The sequence below is a fragment of the Chiloscyllium plagiosum genome, unplaced genomic scaffold (assembly GCF_004010195.1).
Source record: "Chiloscyllium plagiosum isolate BGI_BamShark_2017 unplaced genomic scaffold, ASM401019v2 scaf_287, whole genome shotgun sequence".
NCBI classification, from domain to species: domain Eukaryota; kingdom Metazoa; phylum Chordata; class Chondrichthyes; order Orectolobiformes; family Hemiscylliidae; genus Chiloscyllium; species Chiloscyllium plagiosum.
In genome coordinates, this window is record NW_025209066.1 from 1 (window position 1) to 7,696 (window position 7,696).

At 45.6% G+C, this 7,696-nt stretch overlaps 1 pseudogene; it reads right to left on the reverse strand.

Annotated features, from left to right (window-relative positions):
* Positions 1-1,361: 1,361 nt before the first annotated feature.
* Positions 1,362-7,449, reverse strand: LOC122546757 (annotated as a pseudogene).
* Between the last annotated feature and the right edge of the window lie 247 nt (positions 7,450-7,696).

The window sequence follows — 7,696 nt, forward strand, 5'->3', positions numbered from 1 at the left end:
ACACACACACACACTCACACAACCTCCAGGTACCTTCCCCTCCAACTGGAAAAGATGCAAAACCTGCCAGCACACCACCTCCCTCTCCTCCATCCAGGGCCCCAAACATCCTTCCAGGTGAGACAGAGGTTTACCTGCCTCTCCTCCAACCTAGTTTACTGTATCAGGTGCTCCCGATGTGGTCTTCTCTACACCACGGAGACCGAACGTAAACCAAGGGATCGGGGTTCCCCGAGCATCACAGCTGGGCCTGCACTGGGCCGACTGGGCCTCCCAATCACCGCATATTTCAATTCCCCTTCCCACTCCCTTGCTGACATGACCATCCTTGGCCTCCTCCATTGCCAAACAAACTACAGAGCCAATTGGAGGAACAACACCTCATCTTCCACCTGGGCAGTCTACAGCCTGGAGGACTCATCATTGAGTTCTCCAATTTCAAATAACCTCCTTCCACTTCCCCTGGCTCCCTTCCCATCCCCTCCCCCTCCCTGCCACCAACCAGATCGCACCCTCTACCAATCTTCACCTACCGTCACTTCACCACCCTGCCCCCACCACGCCATTTATCTGCAGCTCTACCCCCCCACACCCACATCCAGTCCTGAAGAAGGGTTACACCCCGAAACGTCGACTTCTCGACCTCCTTTTGCTGACTACCTTGCTGTGTTCTTCCAGTCTCCTGCCTGTCTAATAAGGGAGAGACAAGTAAACTTAGCCCAGGAGTAATACATTGGGGTTAGAGTAAGCAATGTGCTGTAATGTCTAACTCTGATTTATAATGCATGATGGGAAACAAGGAAGGCCTATGAACATCCTTCCTTCTGAGACAGAATGTACTGCTTCACTCCAGGATGTGAAGGTCAAGGAAGATACCGTCAAAAGGTCACCAAACGCCCTCGATCACCAACTTGTAAATACTTCAAAACTCAACGAAACTGAAGAGAATTAATCTTTCATCAAAGGATGGGAGAAAAAAGTGCCTGAATTCATCAATAACCTGAAAGGGTGACATCATTGTGAACAAAGTCAAAAATCATGCAACACCGAGTCACAGTCCAACGGTTTTATTTGAAACCACAAGCTTTCTGAGCCCCCCACCCCGGCTCCTTCCTCAGGCAGCCAGCAAGAGAGAATACATCGTCTGTCTCCAATGTATCCCTAAATACTCAGATCTCGTGAAGCACCAGTAATCAGTATTGAAGCCTATGAAAATTATACTGGAGACCCTGAAGATTTTTTAGACATGAATTAATCATTTACTGGCAGGGGTTTAAATCTGAACAAGTCAAATGGATCCCTTAGTGTGCAATGTCAGGAAACAGGCAAGCAACCAATTAAATTGAGGCATTCTCCCAGACTGCAAAAAGGTAAAATTTCTTTATTTCTCATTTTCAGATAAGAATTACATATTGTAATTATGATCAAATTTGGATGATTTAATTTCATATGAATAAAGTATTTGACTTGATGATGTTAGAGAAAGTGATTATTCCACATTTACCAGTGACAGCAAGTAAAGCCTTGCAGTAAGTATTTACATTGGGACAAGAACATGAATAGATTAATTGAGATGATAACATTGTGGCAGGGGTTAAATGTGTTGATGTATGGGTAGTAAATAAACAAAAAGAAACTAATTCTATGTTTGCTTTATCAGAAAAGAGCTCAGATTCAAACAAGTAGAAGTTATATTGCGGTTTTACACAGTTGAGGATAAAATCCAGATGATGAATCTAGTCTGATGATGAATCTAGTCTGTGAATACATGTTGGAGTGGGTGCACTGCAGATTCACCAGAATGCCAACTGCCTTGGTTATAAGATTGATATTATGAAGATAATCTCCCACAGCAAAAGATGATTGATGAACTCAACACAGTTAATGAAGAGAAATGTTCCCCGCCCGAACAAGATTGTGAGATGCAAATTAGCATTTGGCACATCCAATACATTTCTAGCAATGTTTCTTAAAGACAGTGTAGTGGGAAGATGTGACGCCAATGATGGGTCAATTGAAAATGTCAGAACTTTGATCAGTTGATTGGTTAGGTATAGTAATGCTGACTGAAAGGACTGGATCAGAAAATTGCAGCTTGGTCTCTACCTGAATAAATGGGAAAGCCATCTTAATGGGCTGAATGGCCTCCTGCCTTCTCTGAGTTTGTCACTCTGATCAGATTGAACAAAACAAATCTCATCAACAAGACATATATCCAACATGAGCTCAACATGACTCCGCTGGGAAAAAGACCCGCAGCAGGCTTTAGCTGGTAGAAGGCAGGGACCTGGTCTCACATTACGGGATTGATGTGACTCCACAGATTTCTAGTGGTGCAGAATTTTTCTTTTCATCGTTTGGTCCTGGATGAAAGAAGGAGAAGATCCTCTCAGTGAAGGTGTGGGTGAAAGTGTGCAAGTGGGACATGGTGTCCGCATTGTAAAATGATACCTGTCCATGCTCATAGTCCAGGAACACCCCGATCTTCTGGGGATTCACAGTCAGGGTGAGTGGAGTTCTTGAGGATAGATCCTCTCAGTGAAGGTGTGGGTGAAAGTGTGCAAGTGGGACATGGTGTCCGCATTGTAAAATGATACCTGTCCATGCTCATAGTCCAGGAACACCCCGATCTTCTGGGGATTCACAGTCATGGTGAGTGGAGTTCTTGAGGATGAAGTAAGGGCAACGTAGCCACTGCTGGGACTCAGCCACATGGTCCAATATCCAGCCTCAAGATTTGGGTCGATTTTCCCCGTCCTCCTGGCAGACTCTAGACTCACTCCCAGGCCCCAAAAAGCCTTATTTCCCACCTTCACCTCCCAGTAATGTCTCCCTGATGTGAATCCCTCAGATCCCAGGACAGAGTGCCACAAATCGAACCTTGCTGGGCTCTGGGCGAGAGACTGCCATTTACTGCCATGTTTCACACTGGTCCGGTCCTCAGACAGAATGAGCCAAGGATTCGCTGTGTTTGGATCCAGAGTCAGAGCGGCTGGAGCTGGGGGATAAGTACAAAATAAAATCACTCATTGAGCTACTCGCTGCCATTTATGGAACTTCTTTTTATTTCTGGAGTACCCTTACACACCTCAGGTCCCTCTCTAAGGAACTGGCAGCAGCAACATTGCATGGTTCCCAGCATTGGCAGCACCCAGATATTGAGTAATACGCAAGGTACCAACTCCAAGAAATTTGGGCATAGCTTGGAGGCTCAATCTTCACCGAGATCCCAACATTCATCTTCCCTGTATCTATCTGCACAATTGTGGGGGTGGATTGGGAAGAGTAACGGAAACTTGCTGACAAGAAAATAAATATTCCTGAATATTTTCACCTTGGTCATCAGGACAAATGCAAGAATGGCAAATTTTCCAACTTTCCCATCAACTTAGAATTCACAGTGGGTGTCGGTTCACTGGCAAAGTGACTTTGGCTGTCCGATATGTGGTGAGGTAGGAAGCACAGGGCAATTATGTTCCAGCTCAGCACAGTTGCCTGGATGGCCAGTTTGCAGTATAGTGTGGGTTTAATTCCACTGCATGCTGAGGGCTCCCCTTCTCAACTATTCCCCTTGCCTGATGTGTGGTGACCCTAAGGTCAAAGCACCACCAGTCGTCTCTGTGCAATGAGAGAGCAGCCCCCATGACCTGATAGGACTATAGTGATTTTATGTTTAGAATAAGTGCAATTCCAATCTGCAGAAGACTAAATCACAGTCCTTAGCAAAGCATTATTTGAGAGATTACGTGTAGAAATGTGAGATATGTACCAATAAATGGGAACTTATAAAGGTTTTACCTGGTGTAATGTGAGTTAACATCTCTTTCCACACTCTGTACTGCAAAGGGCCATTGAATATTCCAAAGGACAGGGCACCATTTGCTGGTGACAGTGCATAGCCTCCATCACTAAATCTGAAAATATTAAAAAGTTTGCTGTAAATTGATCATAATGACTTTGCTGTGTTAATTTAGCAAAGTTTCAGTAAAGTGCATGCCCTACCGTCTCTTCTGAGATATTTCCTCCTGAAACAAACAAAACAACAATCTGAGTTTGCAGAGACTGACTGTCTATATTCAGAAAGCAGCAATTACATTCACAATGATACAAACTGCTGGGAATGGTCAAGACATACTCAAACATCATGCAAAATACACACAACTATCTGTGATAAAAAAAATAAAGAATTCTTGTTTGCAACGCAAAAAAAACATACGAAGTGATAGAGTAAGAAGAGACCATTTTGCCTCCATCAGTTTGTTAAATGAGTATAACTTACCAAGTGCCAATCTCCTGCTTTTCACAATATGCTTGCACATTAATTTAAACAGAATAATTATCCAATACTCATTTAAATGTCTGAGTTGACCCAGCGTTGAGAGTGTGTTGCTGGAAAAGCACAGCAGGTCAGGCAGCATCTGAGGAGCAGGAGAATTGACGTTTTGGCCGGGAGCCCTTCATCAGGAATGAGGCTGGGAGCCTTGAGGGTGGAGAGATAAATGGGAGGAGGGTACAGGGCTGGGGAGAAGGTAGCTGAACATGCAATAGTTGGATGGAGGTGGGGGCAAAAGGTGACAGGTGGAGAAGAGGGTGGAGCGGATAGGTGGGAAGGGAGATAGGCAAGTGGGATAGGTCATGAGGGCGGTGCTGAGCTGGAAGTTTGGAACTGAGTAAGGTGGGGGGAGTGGAAATGAGGAAACTGATGAAGTCCGGTGAAGTGCCCTCATGACCTGTCCCACCTGCCATTCTTCCTTCCCATCTATCCTCTCCACCCTCCTCTCTGACCTATCACTTTTACCCCACCTCCATCCACCAATTCCATGCTCAGCTATCTTCTCCCCAGCCCCATCCCCCTCCTATTTATCTCTCCACCCCTCATTCCTGATGAAGGGCACCCGCCCGAAACGTCAACCCACCCCCCTCCTTCCCCCGCTCCTTGGATGCTGCCTGACCTGCGGTGCTTTTCCATCAACACACCCTCAACTCTGATTTCCAGCATCTGCAGACCTCACTATCTCCTGAGCTGATTCAGCCTCCAGCACACTTGAACATAATGCACTCTCCCATCCAACTATTTGCTGAGTGAAATTGTTTTTTTTTTCACCTTGTCGTTGTTTCTTTTGCACTTTCAAATCCCTTGCTTGTGATTCTTTATGAACAGGAGCAGCTTCTCCTTTTCTCATTTCCCCAGACTGCTCATCATTTTCAAAACTTCTATCAGATTTCCTCTCAAGGAGAGCAATCCCTATCCTCATAATTGAAGTTCCTCATCCCCAGATCGATTCTTGTAAATTGTTTCAGTATTCTCTCTAATGCATTCACATCTTTCTTATAGAATAGCACCGAGAACTGTACACAATCCTCCAGCTGAGGCCTTCTTGTACTTTTTGGTTTCTACCTGACCTGCCATATTCACTCAACTGTGCACATGTACACCCAGTTTCCTCTGTTCCTGTACTCATTTAGAATTATACTCTCTATTGTCATTCAATATTCTTCCGAGAAAACGGAATAATTTCACACTGAAATGCAATGAAATTCATCTGACAGGTACTTGTCCACTCTCCTTCTGAAGTCCTGCACTGTCCTCCTCAGAGTTTATAATTCTTCCAAGTTTTGAGACATCTACAAACTTTGAAATTATTGCCTGCATGCCTCATGGAGTATCTACATGGAGTAAGTGCCTGGAAAGCACTGATAGAGGTGCTCCCAATGTGGTCTTCTCTACATCGGGAAAACCAAACGTAAACTTAGGGAATGGTCCACTGAGCATCACAGCCAGGCCCGCAGGGGCTGACCAGACTTCCCAGTCACTGTCCTTTTCCTTCCCCTTTCCAACAAGGCCATCCTTGGCCTCCTCCATTGCCACAATGAACCAAACCACAAATTGAAGGAACAACACCTTATCTTTTGCCTGGGCACCTACAGCCTGGAAGACTCAACATTGACTTCTCCAATTTCAAAGAACCTCCCTCCCCATCCCCTCACTCCCTTCCCAGCACCTCCCCCTCAATGCCACTCCTCCCTGCCCAACCAGATTCATTCCTCACATTGACCAACCAGGGTCATACCCTCTAGCTGACCTCATGCCTTGATTTAAAAAAAAACTCACCTTCAGAAATATCACTCCGTCTGTGTGTTCCAGCCGTTTCTCCAACTTTGAGAGTTTCTGCTGAATAGACTTTAAATTCTCTTGAATTTCTTGAAGATGTTGCTCCATTGGTTTGAGAATGTTTTCCTCTTGTTCCCTGAGATCTCGGAGTAAACTCTGCTCTTTCTCAGTCAGCATCTGGTGCATTTGGGAAAATTCGGATGTGATGTGGCTCTGAAGATTTCTGGATTCCTCCTGTGAAATGAAAAATCAACACAATATTTTTCTGTGAAAAAAAAACACAAATAGCCGAACCTAATGTTGAAGCCGAACCCTGGGAGATTTTATCTGAATTTGGGAAATCTTCTGTTTCTGCTGCTGCTCCATTTCTAGAGCCGCTGATTTCTTCCCTCTGAGAGAATCCAAGGAAGATTTCGCCCGATTCTGGGATTGGGAGAGAAAATCAGAAAATAAAAGTGTTAGACCATGAAAATGTGATGATATAATCAGGGAATGGAATGTGTTTCCTTTTACCTTGTAGATTCCAACAGCTTCTTTAATCGGGATGAAGTTGTGAGATTTGTGTTCCCAGGAATCTCTACAAATCAGACAGATCAATTTCTTGTCCGTTTCACAAAACAGCTTCAGTTCTTCCTGATGTTCCTCACAGTGATGTTTACTTTCCTTCTCTTGTGGATTCGATTTAATGTTCGAGCTTTCTCGGCCAGATTCGCTGAGGTCCGGTTTCCTCTGAGGGATCTGTCCGGAAACTCCTCTCTACATTCCGGGCAGGATTTTATCTCCTGCTTTTCCCAGCTCTGGGTGGTACAGGAGCGGCAGAAGTTGTGTCCACACTCCAGTATAACCGGATCGGTGAAGAAATCCAGACAAATGGGACAGATTACCTCCTCGGTCCAACTCTCTCCCTGCTGTCTGGAAGCCATCCTCCCTCACCACGCCTGGTTACTCTTTCAGATTTGGTGTTGCTGGGCTGGCCAATACTTTCCGTCCTGCGACTTCCCGGGAAATTCACCGCATTGCATCGGAGGCTCGGGATATTTGCCGGTGTGGGTGTATTTTTATTGGTCAATGGACCCAAGACGGAACGGGATGGGGATATTATAGGGCTGTGCACGGGTGGGGGCAGAGGAGACTGAGCGAGGATTGGGCAGAAGGAAGGAGGAGGGAATTGGCAGAGACCGCTCTGACAGGAACTAACAGGTGACCGAGGGTACAGCGGGGCGGGGCTCCTCTGTTATAGAAGCCGCTGCTCACTTACACCGTGTACTGTCACAGTGACCCACATGGGAATTGACGCCAAACAGTCATTTCTCTCCAAAACTTAATTTAAATTTGCCCCTTGCCCTGCACAGGTTCCATTTGGACACTGTACTCAACCCGGTAAAATGGGAGGGTGGAGGTGTTGGGAGGGAGACGGGAGGGAGGGATGAGGCGTTGTCTCGGTCCTTGGAGTACGTATAGAGAGAGAGAGAGAGAAATCACGGGGCACAGCGACACTGGAGAGGTCTGAGAGTTGGAAGGTGTCGATGAAGCCCTTTTTTGATGGTAGCGACTTCCGTGTGTGGCTAAGATAAAGTTTTCTCT